The sequence below is a fragment of the Aedes albopictus genome, chromosome 3 (genome assembly GCF_035046485.1).
Source record: "Aedes albopictus strain Foshan chromosome 3, AalbF5, whole genome shotgun sequence".
Lineage (NCBI taxonomy): Eukaryota > Metazoa > Arthropoda > Insecta > Diptera > Culicidae > Aedes > Aedes albopictus.
Window position 1 is genome coordinate 255,923,816 of NC_085138.1, and position 21,641 is coordinate 255,945,456.

The 21,641-nt window shown below is 42.0% G+C and overlaps 1 protein-coding gene across 1 annotated transcript in view; it reads right to left on the reverse strand.

The window, feature by feature from the left end:
• The window catches only part of LOC109422212 (tyrosine-protein kinase receptor), a 251,711-nt gene extending 231,108 nt beyond the window's left edge, over nt 1-20,603 (reverse strand). Inside the window, exon 1 of the mRNA XM_029852281.2 lies at nt 20,072-20,603. The gene's annotated coding sequence lies outside the window, so the exon portion shown is untranslated. The remainder of the gene's footprint in view (nt 1-20,071) is intronic.
• Nucleotides 20,604-21,641: the final 1,038 nt, after the last annotated feature.

Below are 21,641 nucleotides of genomic sequence, written 5' to 3' on the forward strand. Positions count from 1 at the left end.
CATTTTGACAAAGTTAAAACTGCACACTTTATGCTATATTTTGTTATCATTGGTTACAAGATCCATGTAAAATTTGTTATCACATTCAAATATAAACCACATTACAGAGCTCGCTCTCCAGTCGCATTACAATTTTGCGCAGTAATTTTAGACGCAAATAAAGATTTCAAAGAATGTTCGGGGCTGATGCGCTTAAATTTTAATTTTTCCAAATAACGTTGACTCATCCAACTGTAAATTTACGTCTCAGGAATATAAAATTGTGTGATTTATTGAGATCGCTTTAGTTTTTGGTTTTTGGTTCTCTTACACATATCCATCGCTTGCATGGATTTAGTTCACTTTCGTAATTCCGCTGAAGCACCCAACGCTGTTTCTGCAACACCATCGCACAGTGTTTTATTTTGCCGATTTCGTGCGCTTTTTTAATAACGCTTCAACCGATGATATTTGCGATATAGTTTCTTCGAAGAAGATTCTACATTAGACAAGGCGCATCTTTTGACATAAAAAGTTGAATGATCAATCCACCTATAAGCGAGATGAAAAAAATATTTTTTCAAAAAATGCAGATAGACGTTTGATGTCCTCGGCAAAGTTGTGCAGAATGCAATTTTGAACAACTTTGTCAAAGATGCCATAATGCTGAATCTCATACTTTACGAGATGTATTGCGTTGTGTGTGCATGACCCCTAGAAATCATATATTTCATCATAACTTTTAAACGGGATTTTTTAGATTTTTTGCGTCTTCTACAAAGTTGTTTGGAATGTAAAAATACATGTTTTTGCTGATTATTGAAAAACGCAAGCTTTGAAAATTACAAAGTTATTTGCAAATTACTGATATTTATAGAGTAACTTTGAACTCGTCTAACTGCTTTCGGCGTAAAATGGCGCAGAGAACCGTTTCGAATAATGAAACAACTATATTTCTACTATATCAAAATGGCTTAAATTTTGTATACAAGCGTATTCTTTATGTATTATGGTAAATAAACAAACAATTACACTAGTTTACAAAATAAAACGAAAGTCGTGAACTTCTGTCAACGACCAAAATTTTTGAAGCATAATTTAGCGCTGATTTAGAAACCGTGCTTCAAAAAATTTTAAGTAGAACAGTTTTTGAGTTTTAGCTCAATATCGAGTTTTACAACTTTTTAAAATATGGAATTTACTAAAATATCTTTCGTTTTGTTCAACCAATTTAAAATCTTTTTCCGTAAATTAAAAGCTGAATATCATACCATTCGATCATCTGAATACAGGTTTTGCGTCAGATTGATGAAATTCAAGATATTGGCGAGTTTTGGGGACGGTCTCCATAAATTTTAGCAAAATTTCCAAAATTATACGAAGAAATGTATTTTTTTCAATGAGAAAAAAAAAACAATTTAAAAATTCTTTCTCAACGTTTATTTGACATATCATATGTAGGCGAGTTACAGTAAAAAAATAAGCTCAATCGGAGCATTTGTTACGGAGACTGAGATGTTTCAAGTGAGCGACATTGCTTGAAAATAGAACAAAAATCGATTTCAAATCATCAACCTTGTATGGAAAGTCGAAAAAATTTCCGCTCTACTGTAATTTTTTTCCTTCGCGTTTTCGAATTCAGGGCATGATTCTACACCAAAAACGATCATCAACTTACCGAGTTCAAAAATGCTGTAAACTAGTCTTATCAAATATTGAAATTATTCAGTTACTTCTTCATTTAACGAGATGTAATGTCTCAATGTTCAGCAAAATTGTGTATTTTTCTATGCTCACAACATGCAGAACAGAACATGCAAATAATGTAAAAATTATGGATTAACCCTTTATAAGGCCGAGAAAACTGGAAGAGTTGTCAACGCATACTATTATGGAAATGATTATATACATGATTACATGTACAAAACAATTTTTGTTTGAAAGAAACTCTCAAAAATCTAGGTGGCAATATAGTTGCCACTGCCCGTTTAGGCCAAAAACGCTGGTGGCAATATAGTTGCCACTGCCCGTTTAGGCCACCAGCGTTGGTGGCAATATTCTTGCCACTGCCCGATTAGGGTACTTTTCTTCTTTTGACTTCGACAAAAAGCCGGAAAAGAGATTTTAGAGTGGATTGGGGCTTATGTCATAATGTAAACTGTGTAGTTCAGCTCATGTCAACCCAGAATTTGATTGTTTCTTAAATAATTTACCAAATATAAAATTTTACAATAAGTTTGAGCTAACTTTCTTTACGCGATCAAATTTAGCCATTTTTGAGACTACAAATGGCTCCTAAATTGTTGTTAAAGCTTTGTATAGTTCCAAAAAAAATACCAGGCATTGTTAGTAATCCTAATTTTGCGTAAACCAAAAAAAAAGTTCGAAATAAATTGTTATAAAACAGAAAAAAAATACAAACAGTAGGTGGCAATATAGTTGCCACTGCCTTATAAAGGGTTAAAAGTTATAATAAAAATCAATTTCTGAGTGATTTTTAAATATGTTTTTTTTATAATTCGTTAAAATAATCATAGCTTTTTACCAAGATTTTCTACAATTTTTTCAAGTTCAATAAAGTTGTTGAGCATACAATAATACACAATTTTGCTGAACATTGTAACATTCTAGCTCTTTAAATTAAGAAATTATTAAATAGTTTCAATATTTGATAATTGTTTGTTTATTTACCATAACACATACAGAATACACTCGTATGCAAAAGTTTAAGCTATTTTCATATAGTAGAAATATAGTTGTTTTATTATTCGAAACTGTTCTCTGCGCCATTTTGCACCGAAAAAGTAACACGAGTTCAAAGTTACCCTATAAAAACCAGTAATTTGTAAATAACTTTGTTGTTTCGAAAGGTAGCGTTTTTCGACATTCAGCAAAAACATGTATTTTTACATTCCAAACAACTTTGTAGAAGACGCAAAAAATCTAAAAAAATCCCGTTAAAAAATTATGATGAAATATATGATTTCTAGGGGTCATGCACATACAACGCAATATATCTCGTAAAGTATAAGATTCAGCATTATGGCGTCCTTGACAAAGTTGTTCAAAATTGCATTCTGCACAACTTTGCCGAAGACATCATCTGTCTATCTGCATTTTTTGAAAAAATATTTTTTTCATCTCGCTTATAGGTGGATTGATCATTCAACTTTTTATGTCAAAAGATGCGCCTTGTCTAATGTAGAATCTTCTCCGAATGAACTATATCTTTAAAATCATCGGTTGAAACGTTATTAAAAAAGCGCACGAAATCGGCAAAATAAAACACTGTGCACCGGTAGCCTCTTATGTAGTCTCAGTCTATTTTGTATTGCTTACGAGACCCCGGAAATGATTCCGGAACACTACCTTATGTTTACTAGTTTATGAAAACTGTTAATCAGGTTACCCGGATTTAAAAACACTACCGGTGCTAACTTCTGCGGACTGTGCCTATTTTCTTATTATCCACGCATCAGGTTACTGACAAAAAAAGCGATTTGATACCGCAGGCATGGGTTTGATCCACTTTTATGTATGTCCACTTCCAGTGGGACACTCTTAACCGGTTTCGAAAAATGTACATGGTTCATTTTTACATTTGACCAATTCCGGCGGGACACCTGAAACCAGTTGTGGAACGTAATCTCAGCTGATTTTCTTAATAACCGTTCATCAACATATCGAAAAAACCACGATTTGATGAAGCGCATGCATGGAGTTCGGTTCCCTTCTACATTTGACCACATTCAGAGGGACACCGGGAACCGATTCCGGGACACTATTAGTTCTCCCAAGCATGGTCTGGGATATTTTTTCTTTGTAACCGTTCATCAGGATACCTTAAATGCCATTTGATGTGTCGCGAATATTTTTTTGGTTCGTTTTTGCATTCGGCCACTTTCAGCGAGATACCTCGAACCGATTCCGGAACACTATCCGTAGTTTTTGATGTGGGCTTAGCTTATTTCCTTGCTGATCGTACAAGTTATCGAAAAGGCTACGATTTGATGCGTCGCATGTATGAATTAGGCCACTTCCGGCGGGACATCAGGAATCGGTTCCGGGATGCTACCACACAGTTAGAAAAAATCACCGACTTCGGTAATGTTTTACCGAAATCTCAACCGTTAAGTTTGTTTTACAGGAAAAAATCGGTAAAGGTAACAACTTTTACCGAAGTTCGTTAGAGTTTGACAGATAAACGATAACATTTTACCGAAATTTGTTAATTTTTTACAGAATTTCGTTAAAAATCCATTACCGAACGCTCAGCGGTTGAGATTTCGGTAAAATTTACCGAACGCGATTAGCTGTGCAGTTCAGATATGATCCGAAACCGGTTCCGTAACACTACCGGTCAGATATAGTGCACGACTATTTTCCTATTTACCGTTCATCAGGTTATAGAAAAAGCTGCGATTTGATGTGTCGCATGCATGGGTTTGGTTCACTTTTATATTTGGCCACTTCCGGCGGGATACCCGGAACCGGTTCCGCAACACTACCAGATCAGATATAAGAGACTATTTTCTTGTTTATCAATCATCAGGTTACAGAAAAAGCGGTGATTTGATGTGTCGCATACATGGGTTTGTTTCATTTTTATATTTGGCCACTTCCAGCAGAACACCCGGAACCGGTTCCGGTATGCTACCGGTTTAGATATGGTCTTAGACTATTTTCCTGTCTACCGTTCATCAGGTTATACAAAAAGCTGCGTTTTGATGTGTCGCATGCATGGGTTTGGTACACTTTTATATTTGGCCACTTCCGGCGGGACACCCGGAACCGGTTCCGGAGCACTACCGGTTCAGATATAGTCTGCGACTATTTTCCTGCTTACCGTTCGTCAGGTGAACGAAAATGCCGTGGTTTGATGGGTCGCATGCATGGGTTTGTTGCAATTTCAAATCTGGCCCCTTCCTGGGGTACCGGTCCGGAACACCTAAATGGCCATAACTCCGGAACGGCTGGACCGATTCAAACCATTTTCAATAGGAAACAATGGGACAATATTCCGCGTCGATTGAAACCTAAAGCGTTGAAATCGGATGATATTTACTATCCAAAAGTGAGGTGACATTTTTGTACACATACACACATACACACGCACACACACACACACATACATACATACACACACACATACACACACACAGACATCATCTCAACTCGTCGAACTGAATCGATTGGTATATAAGACTTGGCCCTCCGGTGGTTCTATCAAGATTTCATTTTTTGAGTGAACATATAGCCTTTCGGTACACCTTGGTGTACGAGAAAGGCAAAAAATAAAGTTTTATTTAAAAAAAATCTGTAATGATAATTGATGTCACGTTCCGGTCACAGTCCATGGCTCAATTTAGCGAATTTAGCTGTGCCGCGTGCAAATCTTCTTCTTTTTCAGCTTTGACTTGGCAGCGTGACAGTGCGACGACCGGCTTTACATAGAAAAACCCAGATTAATCCACCTAGTGGCGATAGTGCCTTTCTCGTCGAATATGTACTCATAATCTTTCCGTCGACGCAATCAATCTTGCCTTAGAGTCAGTGAACAGCCCCAAATCTCTGTGCTTTGGTAACGGGCGAGAAGTAGGAAATGCTCATAACGGTGATCTGGGACTGTACCACCTACGAATTTCTGAATCATGAGAATACTTTATTTGGAAATTCAAGGTCATCATCGAATTGCGGCACTTATTCCGACGTTATGTTCAACGTATGGGCAGAGCCGAAAGTATCAGACCTTTTAGTTGACTGCTTGACCACCTTCACTGGAGGCTGATTCATACCAAGATGACAATTACTAGCCAGGATTTAACTTTTTCACAGATCACTTTGACAAAGTTTAATCTGCATACTCAATGCTATATTTTATTATCATTGGTTACAAGATCCATATAAAATTTGTAATGTAGTTATTTGAATTGCCAATGCTATATTCAAATATAAACAACATTACAGTGCTCGCCCTCCAGTCGCATCAAAATTTTGCGCAGTAATTTTAGACGCAAATAAAGATTTAACAGAATGTTCGGGGCTGATGCGCTTGAATTTTAATTCTTCCATACAACGTTGACCCATCCTACTGCAAATTTACGACTCAGGAATCAAAAATTGTGTGATTTAACGAGATCGCTTTAGTTTTTTTTTTAGGTTTTTGGTTCTCTTACACATATCTATCGCTTGCATTGATTTAGTTCACTTTCGTAATTTCGCTGAAGCACCCAACGCTGCTTCTGCAACACCAGCAGCCTCTTATGTAGTCTCAGTCTATTTTGTATTGCTTACGAGAACCCCGGAAGTGATTCCGGAACATTACCGGTATATTTAAATGTGGTCTGAGTTTATGAAAACTGTTAATCAGGTTACCCGGAATTAAAAACACTACCGGTGGTTACTTCTATGGACTGTGCCTAATTTCTTATTATCCATGCATCAGGTTACTGGCAAAAAAGCGATTTGATGTACCGCAAGCATGGGTTTGATTCACTTTTATGTATGTCCATTTACAGTGGGACACTTTTAACCGGTTCCGGAAAATTTACATGGTTCATTTTGACATTTGACCAATTCCGGCGGGACACCTGAAACCTGGTTGTGGAACACTAGCGGTGGTCTCTTACGTAATCTCAGCTAATTTTCTTAATAACCGTTCATCAGCTTATCGAAAAACCGCGATTTGATGAAGCGCATGGATGGAATTTGGTTCCCTTTTACATTTGACCACATCCGGTGGGACACCGGGAACCGATTCCGGGACACTACTAGTTCTCCCACGCATGATCTGAGATATTTTTTTCTTTGTAACCGTTCATCAGGATACTTTAAATGCCATTTGATGTGTGGCGAATTTTTGTTTTTTTTTGCATTCGGCCACTTTCAGCGAGACACCTCGAACCGATTCCGGAACACTATCAGTAGTTTCTAATGTGGGCTTTGCTTATTTTTTGCTGATCGTACAAGTTATCGAAAAGGCTACGATTTGATGTGTCGCATGTATGAATTAGGCCACTTCCGGCGGGACATCAGGAACTGGTTTCGGGATGCTACCGGTTCAGATATGATCCGAAACCGGTTCCGTAACACTACCGATTCAGATATAGTGCACGACTATTTTCCTATTTACCGTTCATAAGGTTATAGAAAAAGCGGCGATTTGATGTGTCGCATGCATGTGTTTGGTTCACTTTTATATTTGGCCACTTCTGGCGGGATACCCGGAACCGGTTCCGGAACACTACCAGATCAGATATGGTCAGAGACTATTTTCCTGTTTATCACTTATCAGGTTACAGAAAAAGCGGTGATTATATGTGTCGCATACATGGGTTTGTTTCACTTTTATATTTTGCCACTTCCGGCGGGACACCCGGAACCGGTTCCGGAACACTACCGGTTCAGATATAGTCTGCGACTATTTTCCTGCTTACCGTTCATCAGATAATCGAAAATGCCGTGGTTTGATGGGTCGCATGCATGGGTTTGTTGCAATTTCATATCTGGCCCTTTCCTGGGGTACCGGTCCGAAACACCTAAATGGCCATAACTCCGGAACGGCCGGACCGATTCAACCCATTTTCAATAGGAAACAATGGGACAATATTCCGCGTCGATTGAAACATAAAGCGTTGAAATCGGATGATATTTACTATCCAAAAGTGAGGTGACATTTTTGTACACATACACACATACACACGCACACACACACACACATACATACATACACACACACATACACACACACAGACATCATCTCAACTCGTCGAGCTGAGTCGATTGGTGTATAAGACTTGGTCCTCCGGGGGTTCTATCAAGATTTCATTTTTGGAGTGAACATATAGCCTTTCGGTACACTTTGGTGTACGAGAAAGGCAAAAATATAAAACGGCTGTCTATTTTTGGCTCTTGCGAGACGCGGAAAATTGGTCCTCATGTTTTATTTTCGTGGTTTTCTTTTCGGCTTTTCACAGTTTGTTGTCAATTCGGTAAGCCTCACACTCAGCCCAAGGTATTTCACCGAGAAGCAAATCTCACATTCACACATTGGTGTTTTCGATGGCGGGTTATTATTACGGCTGACTTCTGTAACTGTCGCGTCACAAGGAACATGCGTAGGTTCAGGCAAGTGACTCTAGAGTTCGAGCTCTCCGCTGTTTTATCTCGCAGCTCGTTTTGTCTCTTTAGTGTCGTATGCAGTTCTAATTTTGAACCAGATTTTATTGCACTAATGTGTTTTTATTTGAGAAATGTGCAAGCAAATTGCAAATGCTATGTTCCAGAATGAAAAGACGAGAAACCATCACGAAGAATAATGGGATGACGATTTTCACAAGTGCTTCAATGTATGCAACCTTGTTAATTCACCTTTTGGATATGGTTGGCATTAATAGGATGCTGTGATCGGGTAAATTTCGCTTTGCTTTCGCTTTGCTTTCGCTTTGCTTTCGCTTTGCTTTCGCTTTGCTTTCGCTTTGCTTTCGCTTTGCTTTCGCTTTGCTTTCGCTTTGCTTTCGCTTTGCTTTCGCTTTGCTTTCGCTTTGCTTTCGCTTTGCTTTCGCTTTGCTTTCGCTTTGCTTTCGCTTTGCTTTCGCTTTGCTTTCGCTTTGCTTTCGCTTTGCTTTCGCTTTGCTTTCGCTTTGCTTTCGCTTTGCTTTCGCTTTGCTTTCGCTTTGCTTTCGCTTTGCTTTCGCTTTGCTTTCGCTTTGCTTTCGCTTTGCTTTCGCTTTGCTTTCGCTTTGCTTTCGCTTTGCTTTCGCTTTGCTTTCGCTTTGCTTTCGCTTTGCTTTCGCTTTGCTTTCGCTTTGCTTTCGCTTTGCCTTCGCTTTGCTTTCGCTTTGCTTTCGCTTTGCTTGAAATAAACATTTTACGAGCGACCAAATACTAACGTCAATGCTTTTATCCTAGCAGTTCTTCACCGAGCAATCAAAAAAAGCATCTGATTTCCAAGAAATTCAATTAGTAAATAAAATCTCCTGTGATGTTCACTTCCCACCACGAGCCAGCTGCACTGTGAAGCCCCGTAGTAAACAGCAAAACCATACGCCAATCCAAACAGAACATCGCTCGATCTTCAAAACAATGTGATCACCTAATTTTAATGATTATTCTTCTTCACTCCCATTCACTCCCCTTCATCATCGCATACAGCTAGCTCGTCATGGTGCGTTCTGTTCTTCTGGGATGACTTCTGGACCGCGTCGCTGTTGTCTGGCTTAGCCGCAGAATAAAATCAGTGCACTCCGTTATTCAAAAATCTTGACTAACCCGAGTCGAGGAGCATGGTGGTAGGGACGGCTGATGGCACGACAGAAGTTGAGAGGAAGGTTATAAATCATTGGCTGATTTCGCTTCTGATGCGGGATCAGCGATTCCTCAGAAAACCCAACAGTTAACGACGTTCGCTGCCTCCTTTGCGCGTTGGACTGTTTCAATGCAACTGAGGAAGATCTACAGAATAGGAATAATGATCAGTGCCTCAGCGCAAATGATTTAAATTTTCTCTGAATTGAATTTGCATGGATAAAGTGTTTCGTTGTTGCTCAATTCGTTTGATCGTCAATGAATAGGGTTGAATAGTGAGATAAGAAATACAGAATGACCAACAATGTTCGGATGCCAGACAACATCTGAAGCTTAATGCATCACGTTGGCAGCAGCTAGCTGACGTAGTACACGGTTTGGGCCAAAAATTACCCCAATGCACTAGGAGGGTTAAAGTGAATAAAGCTGATGCCGATGTTTTAAACTATAATAACTGGAAAACAGATCTACGTCAAGATACACATCATCCTCTTTAAAATTAGCATATAAATTGGGACAGTTCGTCTCTTCTCATCAGAACTCAAAACATCAATACAGAGTACACTAAATCCTTTTTTTACACGACTTTTTATACGCGATTTTATTTTGCACGTTTTTTTTACGCGATTTTCTCGAAGTTACGCGACTTTTTTTACGCAATTTTGGTTATTTGCGGAGGGCAAATCGCGTAAAAAAGATTTCCCTTTGATTTTTTTACGCGATTTCACGAAGTTACGCGAACTTTTTTTACACGATCTTTTTTTGCGCGGAAGCATTCATCGCGTAAAAAAAGGATTTACCCGAGCAAAGGCGGATAACTAAGTGATATCACTTTCATAATAAACTATGTTATCGGTATTATTATTTTGTTATTTTTGTTATCATCTTTTCCAATTGATGATAATCTGATGATAACAATTTTAGTTATCAATAATTTTGGTCTGACGCGATAATATAAAAATACTTATTGATAACAAAATATGTTATCAGTTTCCAAACGCACATTTCAAAGTTTCTCCAAAACTGAGGGTCTGGTGCACCTCGAATCTAAAAATAGATTCCGCTTTCCATCTTCAATGCAACTGCAGTACGAAAGCGTAACCTTCAACTACTCTTCCTCTCACTGAGTCCTGTTGGTATAGGGGCTATCGGCTGCGACCGGTAATCACTCGATCAGGGTTCGAAACCCACTGGGCGTAATAGTTGAAAACATGGGTTATAATTATAAGAATCTTTTTTCAGCTGCTAACTATGCCGGTAAAGTAGATTTTTACTATTTTGGTCGATAAAATAGCCCTGAATGATAACTAAATGATAACAAAACCTGTTATCAATCAGGTGTATTTTTTCGTGTTGATAACTAAATGTAATATTGAATAAAATGGTGTATAACACAATTAGCTATCAACTTGAACTCAATGATAACTCAACTTCTTATCATTTTGGTATTGATGGAGTAAATTTGAGTTATCATTTTTGTTATGTTGGCTCTTAATTCAACCTAAATGATAACAAACGCAATTATCAAACGAATGATAACCAAGTAACAGAACTTGTTATCATTTTGATATCCGCCTTTGCTCGGGAGTGTATCAGGTATCAGAAGGCCGGCTCCAGAGGCACGTTATCCTCCATTTGGGACATTTGTGCCATCGCCAAACATATTTGCCTCCTCTCCTCTTCTTGGCGTAACGTCCTCATTGGGACAAAGCCTGCTTCTCAGCTTAGTGTTCTATGAGCACTTCCACAGTTTTTAACTGAGAGCTTCCTCTGCCAATGACCATTTTGCATGTGTATATCGTGTGGCAGGCACGAAGATACTCTATGCCCAAGGAAGTCAAGGAAATTTCCTTTACGAAAAGATCCTGGACCGACCGGGAATCGAACCCGTCACCCTCAGCATGGTCATGCTGAATACCCGTGCGTTCACCACCTCGGCTATATGGGCCCTAAACATATTTGCCTATTTCATCATTTACCTGAGAATGGGACAAGGGTTGGGAATTAGGAAAGGAAAAGGTGATAAAATAGAAAGGGGTGCCTTAGAAGAAGGAATCAACGCATAAGCTCAATAAGAGCTCATGGCCCATAGCACAACAAGTTTAATCAGTGCCCTGAAAATGACACTGTAGAACGCATATGGCTGGAGGTACATCTGCCATAGGTAATACCTCGGCTGCAGCACTAGGCTTCGCGACTCCGAATCATAGAAACGACTGGTACGACGGCACGGTAAAGGCTGGGTATGCTGCGCAATTCAGATCCCATTGTGATCCACTAGCCTCTGCCCAGCAACTCCTATCCCTACCTCCACGCGGTACCGGCCGGAAACTATGAGCAACCTTAGGGAAGATCGGGTAACCACCCCGGTGGGAACTTTGGTCGTAGGCTGACAGGGAAGGGGGGGTTTGCTTCGGTAAACCTGAGCGTTTGTTCTCCAGGAGGAGCGGCTCACAACAGCGTCTAATTCCCATGTTAGGGGTGGCTGATCTACGTCCGAGTGCCAGGGAAGGACTCTAAGCTCAACTGTGCACCTTCGGAAAGTAGGGGGTTGGTGTAAGGCCCTATGAGCCAGCCGTAAAAAAAACATTGTAACAGTAAATCAGCAACAGACAAATACGAACCGAGACCAACGGCAACGACCCCAGCGAACAAAAAGGACTTGCGATTGGAAACTCGGTACGTGGAACTGCCGATCTCTCAACTTCATTGGGAGCACCCGCATACTCGCCGATCTACTGAAAGACCGCGGGTTCGGCATCGTAGCGCTGCAGGAGGTGTGTTGGACAGGATCTATGGTGCGAACGTTTAGAGGTAATCATACCATCTACCAGAGCTGCGGCAACACACGCGAGCTGGGAACAGCTTTCATCGTGATGGGCGATATGCAGAGGCGCGTGATCGGTTGGTGGCCGATCGACGAAAGAATGTGCAGGTTGAGGATCAAGGGCCGATTCTTCAACTTCAGCATAATAAAGCCACGACGTCAAGATCATCATAGGAGATTTAAAAGCTCAGGTAGGTCAGGAGGAGGAATTCAGACCGACGATTGGTAAGTTCAGCGCCCACCAGCAGACTAACGAAAACGGCCTACGACTCATTGATTTCGCCGCCTCCAAAAATATGGCCATAGGTAGCACCTTTTTCCAACACAGCCTCCCTTATCGTTACACCTGGAGATCACCACAGCAGACGAAATCTCAAATCGACCACGTTCTGATTGACGGACGGCACTTCTCCGATATTATCGACGTCAGGACCTATCGTGGCGCCAACATCAACAATGTACGGTACCGGCGACTGCCACGGTACAACCTAGAGCGACTGAAACAACCGGATGTCGCCTCAGCATACGCGCAGAATCTCGAGGTCGCGTCGCCAGACGAGGGCGAGCTCGATGAGGCCCCTCTAGAGGAGCCATCAACGACGCAGCCGAGAGCACCATCGGGTACGTGGAACGGAATCGACGGAACGAATGGTTGGAGGAGAAGAACGCAGCGAGGGCGGTAATGCTGCAGCAAGGGACTCGACAGAACGTGGAACGTTATAAACAGAAGCGGAAACAGCAGACCCGCCTGTTTCGGGAGAAAAAGCGCCGCCTGGAAGAAGCGGAGTGTGAAGAAATGGAACTGCTGTGCCGTTCCCAAGAAACACGGAAGTTCTATCAGAAGCTCAACGCATCCCGCAACGGCTTCGTGCCGCGAGCCGAAATATGCAAGGATAAAGACGGAGGCCTCTTGACGGACGGACGTGAGGTGATCGAAAGGTGGAAGCAGCACTTCGATCAGCACCTGAACAGCGTGGAGAACATAGGCAAGGGGGCCCACGGCAGCGGAGGAAACGACGACGCCAGTGCAGCGGAGGACGGAATCAACTCCCATGCTGAGGGAAGTTAAGCATGCCATTCACCAGCTCAAAACCAACAAAGTAGCTGGTAAGGATGGTATCGCAGCTGAACTCATCAAGATGGGCCCAGAAAAGTTGGCCACCTGTCTGCATCGGCTAATAGTCAGGATCTGGGAAACCGAACAGCTACCGGAGGAGTGGAAGGAAGGGGTAATCTGCCCCATTCACAAGAAAGGCGACCATTAGGAATGTGAGAACTTCAGGGCGATCACTAGTTTGAATGCTGCCTACAAAGTGCTATCCCAGATTATCTTCCGTCGTCTGTCACCTAAAACAAATGAGTTCGTGGGAAGTTATCAAGCCAGCTTCATCGACGGCCGGTCGACAACGGACCAGATCTTCACCGTACGGCAAATCCTCCAGAAATGCCGTGAATCCAGGTCCCAACGCATCACCTGTTCATCGACTTCAAAGCGGCATACGACAGTATCGACCGTGCAGAGCTATGGAGAATCATGGACGAAAACGGCTTTCCTGGGAAGCTGACTAGACTGATTAAAGCAAAGATGGACGGTGTGCAAAACTGCGTAAGGGTTTCGGGTGAACTATCCAGTTCATTCGAATCTCGCCGGGGACTGTGACAAGGTGATGGACTCTCATGCCTACTCTTCAACATCGCTCCGGAAGGTGTGATGCGACGAGCCGGGCTTAACAGCCGGGGTACGATCTTCACGAAATCCAGCCAATTTGTCTGTTTTGCGGATGACATGGACATTATTGCTAGAACATTTGGAACGGTGGCAGAACAGTACACCCGCCTGAAACGTGAAGCAGCAAAGGTCGGACTGGTGGTGAATGCGGCTAAGACAAAGTACATGCTGGTAGGTGGGACTGAGCGAGACAGGACAAGCCTTGGCAGCAATGTTACGATAGACGGGGATACTTTCGAGGTGGTAGAAGAATTCGTCTACCTCGGTTCCTTGCTAACGGCTGACAATAACGTGAGCCGTGAAATACGAAGGTGCATCATCAGTGGAAGTCGGGCCCACTATGGGCTCCAGAAGAAACTGCGGTCAAAAAAGATTCACCCCCGCACCAAATGTACCATGTACAAGTCGTTAATAAGACCGGGTGTTCTCTACGGATACGAGACATGGACCATGCTCGAGGAGAACCTGCAAGCACTCGGAGTTTTCGAGCGACGGGTGCTAAGGACGATCTTCGGCGGTGTGCAGGAGAACGGTGTGTGGCGGAGAAGGATAAACCACGAGCTCGCTGCACTTTACGGTGAACCCAGCATCCAGAAGGTGGCCAAAGCCGGAAGGATACGGTGGGCAGGGCATTTTGCAAGAAATCCGGACAACAACCCTGCAAAGCTGGTGTTTGCAACTGATCCGGTTGGCACAAGAAGGCGTGGAGCGCAGAGAGCACGATGGGCGGACCAGGTGGAGCGTGACCTGGCGAGCATTGGGCGCGACCGAGGATGGAGAACGGCAGCCACAAACCGAGTATTGTGGCGTACTATTGTTGATTATGTCTTGTCTTACATGTGGTCGGCGTTAAATCAGAGAGGACCATGTGTCTTTTACCAGAACTCTAGAAAAACGACATTAAAGTTTGCAACTCTATAAGTTTTGAGTTTTTCAATAAACGTTCCTGAATTTTTGCCATAAATCTTAATAACTAATCATTAGGGGCGGCTGCTTTTCAAATTTCTGTCACGCGTTTTTTTCAACTCCGTGTGATTTTCAAATCGGCTGGTGAAATGGCTTGGCGCTACACCATCCGGTTAGTTTCGTGTTCGATAAAAAAATAAGTTGTTAGTGGAAGGAATTCAATGTGAAACTAACTTTTCGCTGGAGTATACCAGAATATATTGGAAGAGGTGGATAGCTGAACTCATAGAGCACCTGTGTCATCCCAGCACCAACAGCAGCTGACGGCATTTCGTCGGATATTCGGAGCGTCGTTCTTCGTTGCAGTCTAACGTAACATGTTGGAGGACTTCTTCAGCAATGCCGCGTTGCTTATTTGTAACGAAGTTCCGTAAATGTCGAGACCGTTTTCTACAACGACCGTGTTATACGATTTTTACTATTTTTCCGTGAATCTGCCCATAATGAACGGTGTGGTTGATAGCACGTGTAAAAGTGAAAAAATACATAAAGGGTTCGAATCACCCATCCGTGGTTGGTGATTGGAGTAAAAATAAGAGCCTTTCGAATAAATATACAAAATAGTGTTCAGTGTGCATGTATTCAACGTGAATCTAACGCACTTGTTATAGATGTGCATAGGTTAAGGCCAGGTAAACGAATTCAAGCTTTATTGAAGAAAATGATAGTGTTACGTCAAGCTATGGTAATGGTATTGATGGTGACCGATGAACGTGAAGGATATTGAAATCGACTTTCGGCTAAAATTTGGTGAGATCAGTCTGATTTTTATTGTATATAATGTACATTATTATATGATTTATGACAAAGCTTATCATACAAATGGGAGGGATTTGTTGTATTTTTCTTTTGTTTCGTTTCAGAGAGCGAGTAAAGGCGCTTAAGCCTAGGCATAAGGGCCAGGACACGGAGTAAATACCTGTGTTCCATCCCAGGAAACTAAGGACCAAGGGGTGATATTAACCTTCTTAGCATCGTCACCCCCACCGATTTTCATTTATTTTGCTACCTTAAACATGCTGAGTGGTTGGTACGAGATGTCCCCACTCCATAGCTCTCTTATAAAACCAATAACACTGCACAGTAGGCCTGGCCGCTTTAATGCTTGTAATGCACTCCCGATGTACTGCAAGCATTAATAATGACAAGAAAAATGGTAGAATTGGTCGAATCTATCATTTTCCAGGATTCTTTCAATGAATGGCTGTGTATGTGTAGACTAGACTAGACTAGACTAAATCTTAATAACTAATCATTAAAGCATTCCTCTGTATTGATCGCGGAAAAATGTAAAATAAAGCTTGAAACCGAGAAATTGCTAAGTAATTGATTGTACTTAGTCCACTCTGACTGAACAATTTTTGGAAAATCTACAACCAACTACAGTTCACACTCAAGTTTGTACATATTTGATGAAAAAATAATGCACAAGTAGGACAACAGATAATAGGGTTGATGTATAATGTGAGCAGGAGGTTTGAAATTTGATATTTCTGTTATTATACTGTTGATTACCATTTTCAATTTTTACGTTCAGTCAGAGTGGACCAAGTACAACAGTTCAATATTACAAGAAAGGGTAGTCAATTAATAAGCTATTTAAGAATTTTTAAAATGAACATTTAATAGCTAACAACTTTTGAACGTATTTTTATAGTTCGGTACGTTTTTGAAATATTGTAGTTACACAGTTCATAATAATTTATTCAGAAGACTGGAGTTTTTCAAAATTTCGTTCAGACAGAGTGAACCAAGTACACAATTCTAAAATAACCGGTAAAATCAATTTCTTCATGAAACGGGTATTGGTACATTTCAATATGATGCCCAACAGCTGCTTAACAAACATATTTAGATTTGGAAAGGATTACGAAGAATATGGTAATTTCAACTATTTTTCTTAGAGACACATGGTCCACTCTGTCTGCACGAGAATTGTCACAATTTGCTTCAACACGATGATCTGTAAAATACGATATTGACCATAATAAAATGGATTTTCACGTGCTTTCTTGATCAATAATCATCAGAAAATGCGTTAGGGAGTCATACGATTTGGAAAAGCATTATATTTTGATGATAAACTATTTTGATTATTGGATTTTAACCAATACTTATTTTTTCTATTCTCTTGACATCAAGCATTTGGTCCTCTCTGACTGCACACTATTATCGATTTTCGCAGTTCAATCAAAAGAAAATTGTGCTATAACTCTCGTTAATTGTAACATTAAGAAAATCGGGTGAATGTTCCATGTAGTTAAAGTAATTCTTAATCAAATGCCTTAAAAATCTAATTTCCGTCAATTTTGTTACTTGGTCCCCTCTGACTTAACGCCGACCATGTGATGTTGTACAAATAAATGTATGTATGTATGTATGGCATAAAAGGCGCGGGGCGGATCGCCAGAGAATCGTCTATACTGAAGAGGCAGAGGTAATGGGATTCCTCCAGCAAGGGTAGAGGGATACAGAAGCCCATATCGAACGTGTCTAAATGGACGAGCAGGCCCCATGGCGAGGTGAACTTTCACTTGATACAATTTCTGTCAAGCCATGGGTGCTTTAAGGTGGTATCTGCACAGATTCGAACATGCGAGCTCCCCAGCAAGTCCGAAATGCACAGACACATACTTCTTTTTTTCGAAGAATCTTGTTTGCAGCAAGATGTTTGGTTTTTACCAAAAGGCACCGCCGAGCGATCAGCAAACTGAATTTTCAACGAGATCTCAGCAATCGCACTGTTTGTTTGCTGAGATTCAGAAAAAAAAATGCTGGAATTCAGCTAACAAACGCCATATTTTACCGAGATTCAGTGTAAATATTTGCTGAGCCACGATACCGGCGTTTGCCCAGCTCATCTTAGTGTACAGTGACGAAACCGCGAAGCATGTGCTCTTTGAATGGCCACGGTTCGTGAAGTAAAGGTCGAGTATGCAGGAGATATGCGGTAAAGATATCACTCCGGACAAAATTGTTGAAAGGATGTGTACCGGGACGGACACTAGCCCGGGAGTTTGAGTCCAACGGATAGTCTATAGTACTAGCCAGGACCCAAGCTTCCAGGGGAGAGAGGCGGTAGCTGGTGGAACGCTAACCAATAGTGTATACTCTTACACGATCCTCCCTTCTTGAAGTCAACCCTAACGGGCGTACCACGAAGGTAAGGAAGAGTGAGAAAGAGTTTTCAGTGGGTCAAAACCTACATAACCCGAGGAACCACCTCTTGGGTATCTTATCAGCAGATTTTCTCATCGTATTTTCTCGTCGTAAGTTAAGACTAATATAGCCGTAACCGGTATCCGCGGCTTTCTCTGCTTCGTCACCTTCGTGGGAAGCCGCTTCTCTGCCCGTCTGCATGGCTATGGATTTGGCTCCTTGTGTTTTCGCTCGACATTGACGTCTCTGTGCTCCTCCATCTGCCTCCAGGTGTCATCTGTGATACATTGTTTTCTCTGAGTGCGTAGCTCACTAAGATTATTCCGAAGACTTCTTTATCAAGAAAACATGGAACTCTGTTATTTTCCCATACTAACACGACCGACGGCACTGCCTCCTGTTGAACTAAGATGGTACCTTTGTATAAATGTGTAAGAGTGTATTGGTGCGAGTATGAAGATTTACACGCACTATAATGAATAGTGCCACCATCACCCGAGGCGGCGCTGCTAACAGCGACTCCCGATTTTCAGCAGTGCTGCAAGTTTTCTTGATAAAGTGGTCTTCGATTATTATCTCCGATGGCAATGGAGACGTTTTTATGGTGGTCCATTGATCTACTATGCTGCCCCTTCCGAAACGTCCATTCTCTGGCTTTCTCCATTTCATCTTCATTTGGAAAATGATTATAATAACCTAAAACCATTTGGTTTGATCAATGTTTTTGGGCTCCTCGCGTTGCTCAATTTATGACAATGAGAAGGCAGATTCTCTCGTGTGCTTAGAAAGGCGATATCTTTTTCCTTTTAGCGTTACGTTCTAGTCTAACTGGAACACAGTCTGCTTTAAGCTCAATGTTCTAAGAAAAGTTTTTTAGTTAATATTTAAGCATTTTGCAGTCGTATATCGTGTGGCAGGCATGACAATACTTAATGTTCTAAAAAAATTCGTTTACGAAAAGACTCTGCATCAACCAGTAATCGAACCCGTCACCCTCATTATAAGTCTTGCTGAATACCCGCGAGCTTACCACTTCGGCTACACGAGTCCTTGTCTGGATTTCTGGAACCCTCTCCGGCTTACCTGGATTTCAATAGAACTGACGATTTTCATGCTTTTTTGGTGATTGTCATTCTGGGGAATGGGCTTCGTGGAAATGGCACTCTTATACTCTTATTACTAATTGCACCATTTGCGCTTGCGTTCCAGATCTCGATGGTATTTATATGTATGTAAATTTTCCTTACAATCATAATCCATTAAGGTGAATATATAACGAAGCCAGCCCTAGAATTCACAAGAGCACAAATCTGAAGAACCAAATGATGGATAGTGATGAAAAGTTGATCGATTGGTCACCACCAGCGGATGACCAATCGATCAACTTTTCAGCGTGGTGAGACATTTGGTTCTTCAGATTTGTGCTCTTGAAAATGCAAGGGGTGGCTTCGTTATATATCCACCTTAATATTTCGATTCCCTAGAAAGCGTAGGAGACACTTTCATTCATCTAATGTCCCATCCCACAATTCTTGACGCAGCAGACAAAACAGTCGTAGCACTCTAATGACGGCAGTCCACTAGCGTACCTACGTCGAGGCAACGCTTGCCAAGATTGTCCGCCAGAGCAGTCTACAGAAATCGTGAAACGCCTGCTATGATTGAGATTTATGATGAAATCTTGATTGTTTGTACCGCGTCGTCGTAGAAGCCCAGTAGAGTAGTCTTCAGTCTCGTTCTCGTGCCAATTTCTTCTCGGTTTTTGTTTTTCAACCGTTCACCGGGTGTCGCGTGTGTGACAAAAACAAGCGCGCAGATGTCATTTGCGGCCGTTTATGTCGTGACGCCATCACAACCGACGACACCGGAGAAAAAGAAATCTTCCTCCTCCTCACACTTCATAACACCCGCAGCGCACGTGATCGCACAAAGAATACGTAAATCCAACCGCGATCTACGCTTCTGTGGTTCAAGATGTTCTGGTTTGACTCAATTAACTGTCACGCAGGATGTAAACTCGTTCATTATCATGTCTGCTGAGAGCAAAGCCGTGATAAAACGAATACCCCCAAATGAAAACACTTGTCGGTTGTTCATCTTCGTACCTCTTTCACTTCCGCCAGCGCTGGGTTTGTTTATCTTTACTAGCATGTAACCGATCCGCACTAATTACCGTCAAGGTCTCAACATACCGGTCGTCGAAATACGTTTGAAAAAGAAAATTTTCACCCGCGCATTTTCCAATGTCACCACTCAACGCAGAAGGCGGCGACCTTCGATATTTTTGAACGCTCTCACGTTAACGTGGAAGAAGAAGGTGGATTATCACGAGAGAACGACTTTCACCGGCACGATCGCGATCACGACTGGCCGCGGCTGAGAATACCCGGCCTCTAGAGGTACGATCTGCGACTTTCGGTGGCGAGGAAGCCGCAGGAAAAGGATGACAGCTGCGCTGCGCCTGGCGGCAGAGCGACTAAAATATTTAACACGACTGCGCACAGTGACGATGGAGACGCCGAATGTCTAATGGTCCATATGTTTATCCCTGGTCGGCGCGCGGAGACTTGCTCTGCGACCATTCGTCGCCTCCACCGAAACGAGTGTAAGTACTAAGGTAGATAGATGTACACAAATAGGAGCAGAAAAGATTGAACGTTAACCAAAACAAACCACACTCGTCGTATCACCCATGCATAATAAATAGTAAATCTCAATAAATCAAAATCCTCCCCGATTACAGCGGGATAAAATTCTCCTATCGAGAAAAGGGCGATATCTGCTTTGAAGCATATCAGTACCACAGAACGCTCTTTCTCTAACAATTTTGAAGTGGAAGAATGCTATACGGTCGATTAAGCTGCAGCATGGAACTCGGCAGACCGTTAAACCACAGACAAAGTTAAACGATAGGAGGTGCGGCTCAAATAGCGTCTATATCTAAGGGATTTGGTTTCCTGTGAGCGCTCACGACCACACTGCCGCCCAATAACTGACGCTATTGTACGCGTTCTTTACACCTTTACGTTCTTTACATCCTCTTACGCTGCAACGCTATCTCGGTGGTCTCGGTCAGTAACCAACAAGATTGCGAATACGGTCGACCTCCCCTTCTGGAAGCCGAACTGGTTACTCGATGATAGTTCAGTTACACCCTCGGAGTGCCTCAACAGTCTGTTTGGTCTTTTCAAGCACCTTCTCCGCCATGTCGATCAAGCATATTGTCATATATGATGACGGGTCTCCGGGTGGTTTCCCCTCCTCTGGCAATAGAATCAGGCGGTGTAGTTTTCAAACTTCTGGGAAAACTCCTTCGTTCAGGCATTTCTGCATAGCAGACCTGAGCATCTCGAGAGTCTGCAATAACTACTTTTAAGGGCAGGTTCGGAACTCCGTCCTGATCTGGACCTTTCCTACGCTAAGGGGCTTTGCTATTCCCGCAAGTTCCACATTTGTGACCCTTGTCGCCAGCCCAGTACTACTAAGGAGGCCAAGGACAAGGATCATGACGCGATTATCCTCTCCAATATCTCTGTAGATTGATCCGTAAGAGCCATTACACCTCTCGTCTTGGCCATCACGATCCTGTAGGCATCACCCCACGGTTTCGCATTGGCACTCTGACAGAGACCCTCGAAGCAGGCCCTTTTGCTTGTCCTCATCTCGGTGTTCAGC